The sequence below is a fragment of the Podarcis pityusensis genome (assembly GCF_964106645.2).
Source record: "Podarcis pityusensis genome assembly, chromosome: W".
Lineage (NCBI taxonomy): Eukaryota > Metazoa > Chordata > Lepidosauria > Squamata > Lacertidae > Podarcis > Podarcis pityusensis.
The window spans coordinates 14531522-14547794 of NC_138045.1; the positions used below are offsets into that span (position 1 = coordinate 14531522).

General features: G+C 43.0%; 1 pseudogene across 1 annotated transcript in view; it reads right to left on the reverse strand.

Annotated features, from left to right (window-relative positions):
* LOC308467633 (NALCN channel auxiliary factor 2 pseudogene) overlaps positions 1-11013 on the reverse strand; it is a 42354-nt pseudogene extending 31341 nt beyond the window's left edge. Inside the window, exon 1 of the transcript XR_013991566.1 lies at positions 10302-11013. The product of XR_013991566.1 is annotated as an NALCN channel auxiliary factor 2 pseudogene (transcript). The remainder of the gene's footprint in view (positions 1-10301) is intronic.
* Positions 11014-16273: the final 5260 nt, after the last annotated feature.

Consider the following 16273-nt stretch of genomic DNA (forward strand, 5'->3'; position numbering starts at 1 on the left):
ATTTCTCTAGAGTTATAATTTGGTAACTCTCCTTGAAATGTTAGTTTAAATTATGTATATATGTATAGGTGAAGCTGGATAGTAGCTATGGAAAATAACACCAAATGGAACTGTGTGTGTAAAAATTGTGGGGGGAGGAAAGAGGGAGGAAAGCTCTATTTTGCAAGAGGGAAACTTAGAGCTGACTCTTCTCTATTCTCTATCATTAGTGGACTGAATTGAATAATGCTAAAATGACTTGGAATTTAACTTAATTGGAAATATATCGGCTGAACAGGGGGGATGAAAGAAATCTGCATGCTTGCCAAGGAAGGTTTATTACTGAGCTATTTGAAGTGTGTTTAATCACTCTCCTTCCCAAGCTGAGAAAAAACAATGGTGAAAACAGGATATCTATTGGAACAGTGTGATTTTTGCAACTGCTGTTGAAGTTGTAAAACAATGAATGGAACGGAGCAATGAAGAACTTCTGAAACAATAATGGGATATTAGCTCCACCCAAGTCATGATGGAGAGCAGCAACGGCTGGGAATAGACAGACATAACATTTTACAAGGACAGGAAGGAACACCACAGACAGAATAATTGTCACACACAGAAAGAATAAGGAATGCTTCACCTTTGGGTTTATAAATCATTTAATGTGTCAAGATAAATGGTTGTCATTAATATTGCAGTTGTATAAGGGATAACTATTTTGACTGGAATGTACTTGAGATGAATAAAATTTTGAAACGCAGAAACAAAGTAACACATCAAAGCATCAATTCTAGCATACAGGAGGCCGCCTAAATTATATAATTTGGCATTTGAATGATTGGGATTAGTAATTTTATTATAATTTGACATTGTTAATGAGGCTACCATTGGATTATTGTAATTGAAAACTAATAAAAATTATTGTCAAAAAAAGAAAGGAAATAAAAGAGTTGGTAAATGACTGGTTACATTACCGTCAAATAAATGAAGTATTTAAATAAGATAAAAAGAAAAATGGATTTGAATTTATAAGATCCAGGTTTGAAATAAATCTATTAAGCAACAAGGTTAAAATATTGTCAAAAATGTATAAGTTATTTTTGGAATGGCATACGAAAATTGAAGAAGTAAAATCTATAATGATACATTGGGCAAAGGAAATTGGTTATAATATACAGTTAGAAGATTGGGTAAGATTGTGGAAAGATGGAATAAACTTTACCACATGCAGTTCGCTTAAAGAAAATACAGTGGTACCTCAGGTTACATACGCTTCAGGTTACATACGCTTCAGGTAACAGACTCCGCTAACCCAGAAATAGTGCTTCAGGTTAAGAACTTTGCTTCAGGATGAGAACAGAAATCGTACTCCGCCGGCACAGCAGCAGCAGGAGGCCCCATTAGCAAAAGTGGTGCTTCAGGTTAAGAACAATTTCAGGTTAAGTACGGACCTCCAGAAAGAATTAAGTACTTAACCTGAGGTATCACTGTATAATGAAAATGATTTATAGATGGTATTTAACACCAGTGAAATTAGCAAAAATGTATTGAACAAATAATAGATTTTGGAAATGTAAAGAAAAAGAAGGTACCACTTACCATACAGTATGTGGTGAGTTTGTAAGGAAGTGAAGGTCTTCAGGGAAATGATATATAATGAATTTTTTAAAATGTTGAAATATACGTTTACAAAAAAACAGAAGCCTTCCTGCTAGGTATAGTAGGTAGAGAAATACATAAACAGGATAAAACTTTGTTTCTATAGCCAACAACTGCAGCGAGAAAGTTACTAGTCCAAAGATGGAAACAAGAAGATTTACCAACGAAAGAAGAGTGGCAGATGAAATTATTGGACTATGCCGAATTGGGAAAACTGACGGGAAAAATCCAGAACCAGCAGGATCAGACTTTTCTGAAAGACTGGAACAATTTTTTGTCATACTTGAAAGACAATTGTAAACAATTAACATCGCTAGTAGGGTTACAAGAAGTTTTGTAAGGTTAAAACTATCAGTTACTATTCATTATAGTTAATTTAGTATTTACACAAGATTATGATTTAATAGTAATAAGAAATATAGGAAAATGCAGTATCCAGAGAATAGGTTTGAAAGCTATCAATCGGGAAGGGGGGGAGTCACAGGCTTGGGGAGCCAAATGTTTTATTTACTTTCGTATACTATGATATGTATGGAAATATATGTAAAAACCAATAAAAAATATTATATAAAAAAAGAGAAAATCCTTACAACAGCCGGGAAAGGAAGGGGGAGGACATGGTGCTTTGTGCTTTCATATGGTTTTCAAATGGTCTCCTTTCTTCTTGTCCTCCCCTGCAAAATGTAAGAGACGTGTGTGGCCGCTGCTATGTTATTCTGTTTGTTACTTCAGAAGAGGGAGGAGGGTTTTGATTTATGCTCAACAAGGAATTTAACAAAGTTTTACTATGCCCTCCCTCCTTGACCGAGGCTGAATGGACTTTATTTAAAATTATTCCTGGACTGGACTAGGAGTGCTGTTGGTGCAATGAAAAAAGAATTAACTGCTGCCGAACAGATCTGGCAAACAGGCTGAATTTGAGAAAATATATTGTTTTTACCTGTGTGCTGAGGAAGAACTCCAAAGCAGAATTTTAATGGTGGAGTTTGGATATGCATTCTGTGAGTTGTTTATGGCCGCAGCTCGTACGCTAGTTGGTAAACAGCGGGAGGAATGGAATGTGACCTTGTACCATCCAAATAAACACTTCAAAAAACTGAACAATGGAAGATAGTAATGAACTCTCCCAGCACACCAGGTCCAGAACAACAATGTATATGAAGGACTACAAACATGAAATGGATTACTTATTTATAAGATGTAACAGAGGTGCTGTTTGTAAGATGGAAAAAGAGGCCAGCTGGAAGAATGGTTTAACAGCAAGTGAAGGATGTCAACTGGACTCTAAATAAGAAATGATGTGGCAGTATGAAGAAATGATGATGATCATATGTTCGGAAGAGTAGCGAGATTTTACAGCATGGTCATTTCAAGAAGGGCTTGTTCCCCACAGCAGTGCAGCCCTAGAGTCAAAAGCATCTCTCCAAGCCAGCTCTGTAGTCAGCCTGTCCAAAGATGGATCCCAGACCTTCCTCCTCCCAGCAACCCTTGCTCAAACCTCTGTTTTCCAAATAGATTCCAATCTATTTGGAATTAAAAGGTAAAGATCAATCCTCTTTTAGATGCAGGATGAATGATACATTGTTTGAGAACCCAAAAATAGTAGAGAAAGCGAAAGAGACAGTAAAGGAATATTTTGACTGGAACTTACATAAAGAAACTAGTTTGGATACGCGAGTAAAGCGGTCATGAGAGGCTTCCTAATTCAGCAAAACAGCCATAAAAAAAAAGAAAGAGAAAGGCAAACCTCTGTTTTCCTGTCACCTCACACCCAGTTACCCGGCAACCTTCCAAACCCATTCTCTGTTCACACCTCAGGGCAAGGAGGAAGGATAGTTCTTTTACATTGCTAATGTCCCTCAATGACCCTTTATTGTTCATTCATGGCCCTAGCTTAGTCAGGTCTTTTTGCATAAGCTAGCACAGGAATTCCTCTGCAGCTTATATTTCTCCCTTCACATCCCAAATAATCAAAATTCTAGCATTTATTAATTTCTAAGGTTTAGGGGGTCCCCCTAGTCTATAACAATGCTTATGATGGCCGCTATTGCTAAGGCTGAGCCCCATTTATGTTTTGGGTGTCCAATTAACAATTGCTATTTAAAATGTGATATTAAAAATGTGTCACTGATGTGAATTGTGTATTAGTTCATTTTTTAAAAAAGGTTACTGTAATTGGTAAAATGTGTGACTGAATTGTAAATTGTAACAATATACACTTCTTTTGGCTTTGTAATCTTGCAAACCCCTTCATGGATCACTGCCTTGCCGTGGCGAAGGGGCTTGAATAACTCAGAGAAGCTATGAGCTATGCCGTGCAGGGCCACCCAAGATGGACAGGTCATAGTGGAGAGTTTTGACCAAACGTGATCCACCTGGAGCAGGAACCGGCAAGCCATTCCAGTATCCCTCCCAAGAAAACTCCACGGACAAAGACAACAGGCATATAAAACTTATGGACGTTGGAAGATGAGCCCCTCAGGTCGGAAGGTGTCCAACATGCTACTGAGGAAGAGCGGAGGACAAGTACAAGTAGATTCAGAGCTGATGAAGCGGCTGGGCCAAAGCCGAAAGGTCGCTCAGTTGCGGGTATGCCTGGAAGTGAAAGGAAAGTCCAATGCTGTAAAGAAAAATATTGCATAGGAACCTGGAATGTAAGAACCATGAACCTTGGTAAGTTGGATGTGGTCAAAAATGAGATGGCAAGAATAAATATTGACATCCTGGGCATCAGTGAACTAAAATGGATGGGAATGGGCGAATTCAGTTCAGATGACCATCATATCTACTACTGTGGGCAAGAATCCCATAAAAGAAATGGAGTGGCCCTCATAGTCAACAAAAGAATGGCGAAAGCTGTACTGGGATGCAATCTCAAAAATGATAGAATGATCTTGATATGAATCCAAGGCAGACCTTTTAACATCACAGTAATCCACGTTTATGCACCAACTACTGGTGCTGAAGAAACTGAAATTGACCAATTCTATGAAGACTTACAACACCTTCTAGAAATGACACCAAAGAAGGATGTTCTTCTCATTATAGGGGATTGGAATGCTAAAGTAGGGAATCAAGAGATAAAAGGAACAACTGGTAAGTTTGGCCTTTGTGTTCAAAATGAAGCAGGGCAAAGGCTAATAGAGTTCTGCCAAGAGAACAAGCTGGTCATCACAAACACGCTTTCCCAACAACACAAAAGACGACTCTACACATGGACATCACCAGATGGGCAGCTTCGAAATCAGATTGATTATATTATCTGCAGCCAAAGATGGAGAAGCTCTATACAGTCAGCAAAAAGAAGACACGGAGCTGACTGTGGCTCAGATCATCAGCTTCTTATAGCAAAATTCAAGCTTAAACTGAAGAAAGTAGGAAAAACTACTGGGCCGGTAAGATACAATCTAAATCAAATCCCTTATGAATACACAGTGGAAGTGAGGAACAGGTTTAAGGATTTAGATTTGGTGGACAGAGTGCCTGAAGAACTATGGATGGAGGCTCGTAACATTATACAGAAGGCAGCAACAAAAACCATCCCAATGAAAAGGAAATGCAAGAAAGCAAAGTGGCTGTCCAACGAGGCCTTACAATAGCGGAGGAGAGAAGGCAAGCAAAATGCGAGGGAGATAGTGAAAGATACAGGAAACTGAATGCAGATTTCCAAAAAATAGCAAGGAGAGACAGGAGAGCCTTCTTAAACGAGCAATGCAAAGAAATAGAGGAAAACAATAGAATTGGGAAAACCAGAGATCTGTTCAAGAAAATTGGAGATATGAAAGGAACATTTCGTACAAAGATTACCATAATAAAGAACAAAAGTGGTAAGGACCTAACAGAAGCAGAAGACATCAAGAAGAGGTGGCAAGAATACACAGAAGAACTATACCAGAAACATACAGATGTCTCATACACTCCAGGTAGTGTAGTTGCTGACCTTGAGCCAGACATCCTGGAGAGTGAAGTCAAATGGGCCTTAGAAAGCACTGCTAATAACAAGGCCAGTGGAAGTGATGATATTCCAGCTGAACTATTTAAAATTTTAAAAGATGATGCTGTTAAGGTGCTACACTCAATATGCCAGCAAATTTGGAAAACTCAGCAGTGGCCAGAGGATTGGAGAAGATCAGTCTACATCCCAATCCCAAAGAAGGGCAGCGCCAAAGAATGCTCCAACTACCGCACAATTGCACCCATTTCACTTGCTAGCAAGGTTATGCTTAAAATTCTACAAGGAAGGCTTAAGCAGTATGTGGACTGAGAACTCCCGGAAGTGCAAGCTGGATTTCGAAGGGGCAGAGGAACCAGAGATCAAATTGCAAACATGCGCTGGATTGTGGAGAAAGCTAGAGAGTTTCAGAAAGACATCTACTTCTGCTTCATTGACTATGCAAAAGCCTTTGACTCTGTTTACCACCGCAAACTATGGTAAGTTCTTAAAGAAATGGGAGTGCCTGATCACCTCATCTGTCTCCTGAGAAATCTCTATTTGGGACAAGAAGCTACAGTTAGAAGTGGATATGGAACAACAGATTGGTTCAAAATTGGGAAAGGAGTATGACAAGGCTGCATATTGTCTCCCTGCTTATTTAACTTATATGCAGAATTCATCACGCGAAAGGCTGGGCTGGATGAATCCCAAGCCGGAATTAAGATTGCCGGAAGAAATATCAACAACCTCAGATATGCAGATGACACAACCCTGATGGCAGAAAGTGAGGAGGAATTAAAGAACCTTTTAATGAGGGTGAAAGAGGAGAGCGCAAAATATGGTCTGAAGCTCAACATAAAAAAAACGAAGATCATGGCCACTGGTCCCATCACCTCCTGACAAATAGAAGGGGAAGAAATGGAGGCAGTGAGAGATTTTACTTTCTTGGGCTCCGTGATCACTGCAGATGGTGACAGCAGTCACAAATTAAAAAACATCTGCTTCTTGGGAGAAAAGCGATGACAAACCTAGACAGCATCTTAAAAAGCAGAGAAATCACCTTGCCAACAAAGGTCCGTATAGTTAAAGCCATGGTTTTCCCAGTAGTGATGTATGGAAGTGAGAGCTGGACCATAAAGAAGGTTGATCGCTGAAAAATTGATGCTTTTGAATTATGGTGCTGGAGGAGAGTCCCATGGACTGCAAGAAGATCAAACCTATCCATTCTGAAGGAAATCAGCCCTGAGTGCTCACTGGAAGGACAGATCGTGAGGCTGAGGCTCCAATACTTTGGCCACCTCATGAGAACAGAAGACTCCCTGGAAAAGACCCTGATGTTGGGAAAGATGGAGGGCACAAGGAGAAGGGGACGACAGAGGACGAGATGGTTGGACAGTGTTCTTGAAGCTACAAACATGAGTTTGACCAAACTGCGGGAGACAGGAGTGCCTGGCGTGCTCTGGTCCATGGGGTCACGAAGAGTCGGACACGACTCAACAACTAAACAACAACAAATCTTGCAAAAAATAAAATAAAAATAGAGACTAGACATTCCGTTGTTGTACCAATAACTCAGGATTAAGGAGTCATTTGGCGAGTAGCTTAAATATCTGAGTTTCTGAGAAGGGAACCAGGCAAGGGTGCCCACTCTCCACACTGCTTTTTATTTCTGCCCTAGAGGTGCTGCTGAATATGATAAGGAAAGATGAGGAAGTTAAAGGTATAGTAGTTGGAACTAAACAATGTAAGTTAAAAGCCTTTGCTGATGATTTGGTATTGACTTTACAGGACCCCGAGATCAGTGCAATTAAAGTGCTGAAGATGATTCAAGAGTTCGGACAAGTTGCAGGTTTCAAATTGAATAAGAATAAAACCAAAGTTTTAGAAAAAAATTTAACAATACATGAAAAACTTAATTTAGAGGAAACCACAGGGCTGAAGTTTGTGAAAGAGGTGAAATATCTGGGTGTAAGTATGACTGCAAAAAAACTGAATTTGTACAAAGACAACTACGAAAAGTTATGGAAAGATATCAAAAGAGATTTGGATATATGGACAAGGTTGAAATTATCTTTGTTGGGCCAAATTTCTGCGATAAAGATGAATGTATTGCCTAAGTTGTTATTTTTGTTCTAAGTACTTCCTATCATTTATAAGTTGAATTGTTTTAAGGAATGGCAAAAGGTATTATCTAAATTTATCTGGCAATCAAGTTTAAATTATTAACAGATGTGAAAGAGAGAGGGGGTTTCTCCCTGCCAGGTTTAAGGATTTATTTTGAAGCTGCAGCCTTTTGCTGGCTGAAAGAATGGTTTTTACTGGAAGATACAGACGTTTTGGACTTGGCAGGTTTTGATAATGTATTTGGTTGGCATGCATATTTATGGTATGAGAAGATAAAAGCTCACAAATGATTTAAAAATCATATAATTAGAAAATCTTTGTACAATGTTTGGATAAAATATAAGGATTTGCTAAAAAGGAAAACACCCAGGTGGATATCACCATTGAAAGCTAAGACCCATAAAAGGTTGAATATGAAAGATACATGGTTGAAGTATAATGATATTCTGATGGAAGTAGGGGACCAATTTAGATTAAAATCCTATGAAAGATTGAAAAGATAAATTAGATGATTGGTTCCAGTACATCCAGATAAGTGAAGTCTTTAAAATGGATAAGTAAATTGGTTTTCAAGCAGAGAAATCCAAACTGGAAATGGAATTATTAGATATAAAAACAAAAAACCTATCTAAGATGTACAATTTATTGCTGGAATGGCATACGAAAGATGAACAAGTGAAATCTGTAATGACTGAATGGGCCAGGGATGTGGGGCACAGTATCATGATGGTGGATTGGGAGAAATTGTGGAAAAGAGGAATTAAATTTACAGCTTGTAATGTATTAAGAGAAAATTTGATGAAAATGATGTATAGATGGTATTTAACACCAGTGAAGTTAGCAAAACTGTATCATACTCATCATAATAAATGCTGGAAATGTAAAGAAAAAGAAGGAACCTTTTACCACATGTGGTGGACGCGCCCCAAGGTAAAAGACTTCTGGGAAAGGATTTATAATGAACTGAAGAAAGTGTTGAAAAACACATTTATTAAAAAACCAGAAAACTTTTTACTTGGTATAGTGGGGGGTGAAATCCCAAAAAAGGATGTTACTTTTTTTCTGTATGCCACAACAGCTGCGAGAATATTGCTAGCGAAGAATTGGAAGAAACAAGACTTACCAACTATAGAAGAATGGCAGATGAAGATGATGGACTATATGGAACTTGCCAAACTGACTGGGAGACTCCGAGACCAGAGAGAGGAGACAGTGGAAGAAGATTGGAAAAAGTTTAAGGAATATTTGAAAAAACATGTTAATATTTAAATCTTAGCATAGCTTTGGAAGTGGATTTAGGCTGTAGGGTTAGAAGTAGAAGATAGTGTATTTTGAAATAGTATTATTTGCAAGTGATAAAATGTGAAGATTTTTATGGTTAAAGCAAGTGTGATAAAAAAAATGGTTAGAAATTATGATGTTTAGAAAAAATAAGGATAAGACAAGAATCTGTATTGTTTGTATTGTTTGTTTTTCTGTTTGTTTTGTTTATTTGTGTTATAAAATGAATTTTTAAAAATTGGAAATAAATAAATAAATATCTGAGTTTCTAACACTGTTTGAATCTTCCAACAAAGACAAAGGGGAGCACTTTCCAACTTGCTGTACTTATCTCAGTTTTTATCAGGTTGGTTTGAAATTTAGCAGGTTCCTAGACCTCATGAAGTAGACAAATTTCCACCAAGCTACATGATACGAGCGCAACAGGCATCATTTTTTGTAAGTAACAGAATTTTGAAACCTATAATAGGAAATTTAAAAGAGGAGTGATCCAGCAGGGCTCTTCTGATTATGAGTCACACACCTCATCCAACAGGTTGCAGAATCAGGCCAATGGTCCATAGCCCTCTCTTCCATGAATTTGTCTAATCCGCTTTTAAAGCCATCCAAGTTGGTGGCCATCATTGCCTCCTGTGGGAGTAAGTTCCATAGTGTAACAATGTGCTCCAGAGGACAAGTGAACTTTGAGAGCTAGTTTCCAGCAACTAGTATGCAGAAACATCACTTCATCCAACTGTGGAGGCAGAGCATAGCCATCGTGGCTAGTAGCCTTTCTCCATCATAGGTTCCATGGCAACTCCCCACCCACCCTGCCCAAAAATTCATTGACTGTTCAGGGTGGGGAGATATGAGGCTGTCCTCTGCTTTCCCTCCTTTTATAAAACCAATTTTCCTGTTGTGCTTCCACCTGCATTGCAGAGGACTGGACTAGGTGACACTTGCAACTTTACAGTTCTATGATTCTATACCTAGATTTCAGCTATGTTACAGAGCAGTTTACTCCAAATGAGTACCACGTGGTACTCTAAATGAGCAAGGTGTGCAGGTGTGAGCAAGCAAACACAAGAGAAAACAAGTCACTTGTGTAGTGTAATGGTTAAGAGTGGCAGACTAAGGAGACCTGGATTTGAATCCCCACTTGGCCATGAAGCTCACTGCTTGTAACCTTGGATGGTCAGTCATACACCCTCGCAGCCTAGCCTACCTAAGAGGACTGTTGTAAGAATTAAATGAGAAGTATGTACACCACATTGAGCTCCTTGGAAGAAAGGTGGGATATAATGGCAATTAATAGTAGTAATAGTGATAGTGATAATAACCATACCTTACAGTCCCTTAGGCAGGAGCACACAGAGTAGTCCTTAGCCTGCAGGTACTTCTCCAGCAGCTCTTCGAACTCATAGTATTTTTCCTGAGCGTGTTGGTCCAGCCTCTGGTAGGCCTCGAGGCAGCCGCTGCAGGCCTCCCCGCGCCGCGCTCCGCCCGCCGCCACGTCAGCCAGCAGGCTCCGGAGACTGCAGTCCAGGCTCTCCGGGTCGTCCATGCCCAGCAGCAGGTCCCAGACGGTGTAGGCCTCACAGAACTGGAGCCGCAGGACCCGGAAGTGCCGCTCCAGAAAGGCCAGCTGCGACGGTGAGGCCTCCACACGCGCTGCCGGGAAGGCAACCCCGGGCGGTCCTTGCAGGAGGTGCCGTGGGCTGCAGGCCGAACTCAAGTCCAGACAGGGCCGAGCCGTCGGGGCCTGACCATCGTCGCTGCCCATCACCGCGACTTCTGGCCAGGAGACGCTCCTATATTGGGCTCCGAGCTGGGCCCCAGCGGCGACGGCGCAGAGCCAGAGGCTGTCAGAAACAAGGACGGTGAAGAAAAGGAACAAGGCCAGCAACAGGCGCCATTTCTGGGCCCGCTCAGAGTCGGCGCAAGGCTTGTCGGGCGGGCTGGAGGAGGCACGGGGGCGACGGCTCTGGAAGGCGGTGCCGCTGGTCATATTTTTGGAAGGGGGGGCGAGGGAGGGGCTCCTTCTCCTCCTCCTGACTCCTCTTCGCGCCCCCTCCCGGCAATGTCACCGGCCTCCTCCTCCTCCTCCGCAGCATGGTGGCTCGGCGACGACGGGCGGCGGCGGCGGCAGAAGCATCTTTGGACACAAGGAGACGCGTGGCAGCGGCGCCCCCTGTCCACCGCCGATCCCCGCCCCGATGGTGCCCCCAGCCTCTCCCTGCTGCTGCTGCCGCTGGGCTGCTGCTGCTATGGGCTCCCACCGAGCAGTGCATGATGCTGTGTTGCCACCGCCGGGAAACCCTTCACCATGGCCGGCACCGGAGCGTCGGCATCCCCTAGCCAGCCACCTGGCAGCAGTCCTCTTCTTCATCTTCGTCTGTCACCGCTCGGCTCTCCTCCTCCACCACCTCCCTATCTCCGCTAAGCCTATGCGGGGACTGGCCGGCCAACTCGCTCCCAATCGACCACTCCGCCTTCGCTGGCTTCTTTCCCGGCCGGCCGCGCAGCGGCGCGGGAGCCTGGCGCAGGGTGGGGCGCAGCTTGCTCATTGCTCGTTAGCTCACTCTCCCCACACTCCGCCAGAGGCGGATTTAGGGGAACGCGACCGGTTTGGTGCACCGGTCAATTGTACAAATATTATGTAGAATTGGAGGTGGGGATAGCTGCCGAATTTGCGCCGCTAAAATTTGAGGTCACAAGGTCTGCCACTGTCCCCGTTACTCCCCTTCTTCTGAGAATACCTTGCGGAATTGAGCCGGGGCGGCGACTGGTGCATGAGCTCTGCTTACGGAGGTACCCGCAGTGGTGCTGAAAGGACAGCTCCGGGCAGCCCTCGGCCAAGGAGATGGCGCGCTGCTACTGCTGCCTTGCCTGGACGCCTCTCTACGGTCGCCGTCTTTCGAGTGGAACGTTCTCCCTCGGAAGGTGGTGAACTCTCCTTCCTTGGAGGTTTTTAAACAGACGTTGGACAGCCACCTGTTAGAGGTTCTTTAGCTGTGATTTTTTGCATTGCAGGGGGTTGGGCTTCATGCTCCCTTTCAACTCTACAATTCTACGATTCAAAGACACACAAGACATAACTATGAACTTAGTATTGGTGCTTCTTCTGCATGCACAGAAAAAAGAGAAAATCCGCTCATGAAGAAAATCTACAGAGCGCAGTATGGAACGCTAACAATTCTATGAGTCTGTGTTTCAATTTATTTAAATGGCAAGAAAGGTGATTCAAACTAAACTTTCAGAAGAATTTTGTAGGGGTAAGAGCCAATTGACAGTGGAGCAGTCTCCCTCAGAAGGTGATGCACTTTCGCTGTGAACTCAGGGATTATTTTGCTGTGGTTCCTGCATTGCAGGAGATTGTACTAGATAATTCTCTGGGTTCCCATCACATCCTGTGTCTCGCCTCTCTTAAAGACTAAAGCAGCAGAGGTGCTCAGGCGCTCCTGTTTGTTTGAACTGGGCACTCTGCTCAGGGATAATTAAAATTATTATAATTATTTTACTTTTACAAGCAGGAGAATGGGAACTTTTCAGGGGTGGCTCCCTGTCTGCAGTAGGGCTGGGCGATATCTGCTTTTCAAGATCACAATATATCACCAGCTAAACATCACAATATCTTGATATATCACAATATATATCCGCGGCAGGTGAGTGCCCCATCACACTTCCTTACAGCAGCAGAGTGTCTTGCCAGGCATCTCCATGGCAGAAGAGGGCCTCACGGAGCATCCTTGTGGTGGCAGAGGGCCTTGTGCACCAATCTGAGACAGTGGATGGCATCACCGGGAATCTCTGTGGAGGAAGAAGGCCCCACCGTGCCTCCCCGTGGTGACAGAAGGTCCCACCATGCCTTCCTGCAGTGGTGGAGGGCCTCACCTCACCTATCCCTGGCAGTGAAGGGTCTTGCCAGGCATTCCCACGGTGGGGGAGGGCCTCGCCACAGTGGTGGAGGGTGCACTGTGCTTCCCAGGGGTGACGGCAGTCTTTGCTGCGCCTTCCCGTGGTGGTGGAGGGCTTTAAAATGTAAGGAAGTAGTAGATTTAATTAAAATATTAAATAAATTTCCATATAATATATTTAATATATTTTCAACTAATTTAAGAATAGATCAAGTGATTTACTAGTCAAGTTGCATCTGCTTCCCCACTCAGAGGTCTAAGTGGAATCTGTGCATGCATAAGCCCCACTGAGTTCAACTAAATGTACTTTGACTTTCCTGGGAGTAAGCCCCATTGAATTCAGTGTGGCTTGCTTGTGAGTAGACACACATTTGCTTGCACTGCTTACCGATAAACACCCTCCTCATCATTCTCACGCAGTACCCAACCTCCCATTTCAGCAGAAGGCAGCCAGTTAAATCTTCTCCCCTCTATTTCCCCCTGACACAGAAGCCCTCCTCCCCCCCCAAAAAAAAAACCACACCATCCCAGCAGACTCTCCCTTTTTATCAAAGGGAGGGAGGGAGAGCAAGCAAGCAAGCAAAGAAATAGTCTCATTTAAATAAATAAAAAAACCTTCCTTTTTAATATGGAGGAAAGCTATTTAGTGGGAACCAACAATGTAAACACCACCAGAAAATAAAAATACATCCTCCCTTTTTTTCCACCAGTGGGGGTGGGTGCAAGGGAAAAAAAATAGAAGTGTTTTCCAGTTCTTTGTTTAGTTCTTTGTTTGCTTTGTGCTGGATCTTTGATTGCCTAGCCATGGGGGGTTGCTCCTGGATTGTCAGCAGGTTCTGCATAATTAGCTGAGCTCTGAGTTTTTGGAGAGAGAACAGGAAGTTAGGCCTGTGTTGGTTTGTGTGCTTGCAAGGGATTATTGGTTACAGCCTAGGACTTATGTCCTTATTTTTCAGCAAGGGGAGGGACAACAAAGGGTGCCTGCCTTCTTGCCAAGGAAAGTAGCAAGAAACATATCAGTTAAGCTGAAAGAGTTTGCTGGTTTGTGTGAGGGGTTATCATCATCATTATCAGGATGTGAGGGAGGGAGGAGTGAGAGAGCAAACAAAGCAGGAGAGATGATAGTATCTGCAAAGTATCAGTTTAGCTGAACTGCCCCCCCCCCCCAAGCTGTCAGTCTCCTCCTTTTGTTCACCAGTATATTTTCTAGTTCAGACATGTCCTGTCGGAGCCAGCCGTACAAATGGCAAAGTTTAGCATAAAATTATGACACAGAGAGCCAGCAATATTTTCATGATGGTAGGAGCAGCTCCTTTTCCAACTTCCCTCTCCTCCTGCACCTCTTTTATTATCCTTTGTCTATCTCCAGCCGCATGGCCGTTTGCCAGTGTCTCACGTTACCTCATCCGGTCAAGGCTTTTACCCACCCACAAACCATATAAGGTTAATACATTCCAATACATTGTAAAGCTCAGAGTGCTGGTCAGCCGAGGTCAGGGGGCACCCTGCAATATTACAAGCCTTTACCGTGGCTTTATGACTCCCACATTCCCTCTTTCTTTACTTTATATCAGAGTCAATACGCGATAAGCGACTCTTTGACACCGGAAGCGGGCCGCGGACTGGAGAACCATGCAGTACATATAGAGATTATAGAAAGAATACATTGGATACAGCAACACAAAATAACACAAATAACTACTATAACGATCACTAAAATCAATAACTACTATAATGATCACTAAAATCCGGAAGCCAAGAATATAAGAATTCTGATTCCAAGCTGCATGGTAGGCTTCCTTTTAGTTTATTAGCCATGCACTGGTGTCACTCCTATAGCACTGAGATTTGTCACTGTATATTCCTGTAAGAGAACAAGAGCTATTAAAAGTGAAATTCAATGTATATTGACAGTTTGGATATATGCCCCATGATTCTTTCCCCTCCTTAATTTGAAAATAAATGGGGGGAGGCTCATGGAGGGTCAATTGTACTGGAGGCTTAGGGGATATAATATTAGTAAATTGAAAAGATCCACTGACAGGCACACCATGAAGCATTATGCCGGAATGACTGGCATACACACCCAACATTTAGAAGCATGCAATAAACTGGCAAACATAATCATATCTTGTACAAAAATATCATCCCTCCATATCTTATGATAATTTTCTCCCCTAAAAGTCTTATTCAACAACGCTGTTCTTCTAGTTCAAAAGTGGCTGAGCCGTGGATACTGCCAGCCAGAGTAGGAAGCTGACGACAGCTGCTTGCCAGCCGATGAGGTGAAATATGGTGGTTTCAACTGGACTGGTCGTCTGCTTCTCTTCCTTGTATAAAGGTGCAGCAAAGGATGGCAAGGCAAATGGTTAGGAAGGCAACCACTGCCAGATGCAGCTCGTGTGCAGCACCTCTAGGTGGCGCATGCGGAAAGGTTTCAATGCTTCACCCACAAAATGTTGACAAAGTGTAGGGGAGTTCCGCATGCCTTGAGGCAGGACAACCCACTGATATCGCTGGGTGGGCTGCGAATTGTTATATTCTGGCAATGCAAAAGCAAACCGTTCCCTGTCTGCTGGAGCCAGTGGGATGAAGATGGTTCAATGTGGCCGAAAGTCAATTGTTCAGAAATAAGCTGTTCAGAGATAGCTGGTGCCGCTGCTGCGGATTTTTCTTTTGGTAGAGGCCACTGTTCTACCCCCCCTGGGGTATCAGTGATCCTGGTTTGCCACACTGGAAACAAGTTGTATCGGTGGCTACAGGCTGGTTTTCATTTAGCGCTGCTGCCAGCAGATAAGCCTTGTGGCTGGCTGTTCCGACAGACTGACAAATGCGAAGCATGGCTGCTGTGTCTGTGGCAGGATTGTGTATTATCGGTCGCAATGCAAGTTTACAATCCTCATTGGCATTTTCAAAGGCCAATTGTTTGATAATTATTTGTTTGGCTTCAGGATTTTCAATTTGGCGACTCATTGCTGTAAGCAGCCTGTCCATAAAGGAAGAATATGATTCTCTTGCCTCTTGCCTGATTGAACCCCACCTTGATTGAATACTGGTGGGTTCTGGGATTTTTCTCATTGCTTGTTTAGCAGCAAGAGCAGTGTCCCTCAATAAGATTTGCAGCAGTGTGGCTTGCACTGAAGCTTGAGCGAAGGGACCACGCCCCAACATGGCATCTAAGACGTCTGCGAGGGTAACATTTGGATTATTTCCTCTGACTTGTTGTAACAAGGCTGGAGCATAAGCACGGCAGGCAGTTTCCCATTCGTGGGCAAACAAAACACCAGCTGATGGGGGTAACACTGTATGGGCCAAAAGCTTTATGTCCTCTGGAACCAAGAGCTGGGCTAATGTGGCTTCTAAAAGCGCCTGCGTATATGGGGCTTGGAGTCCATTGGCC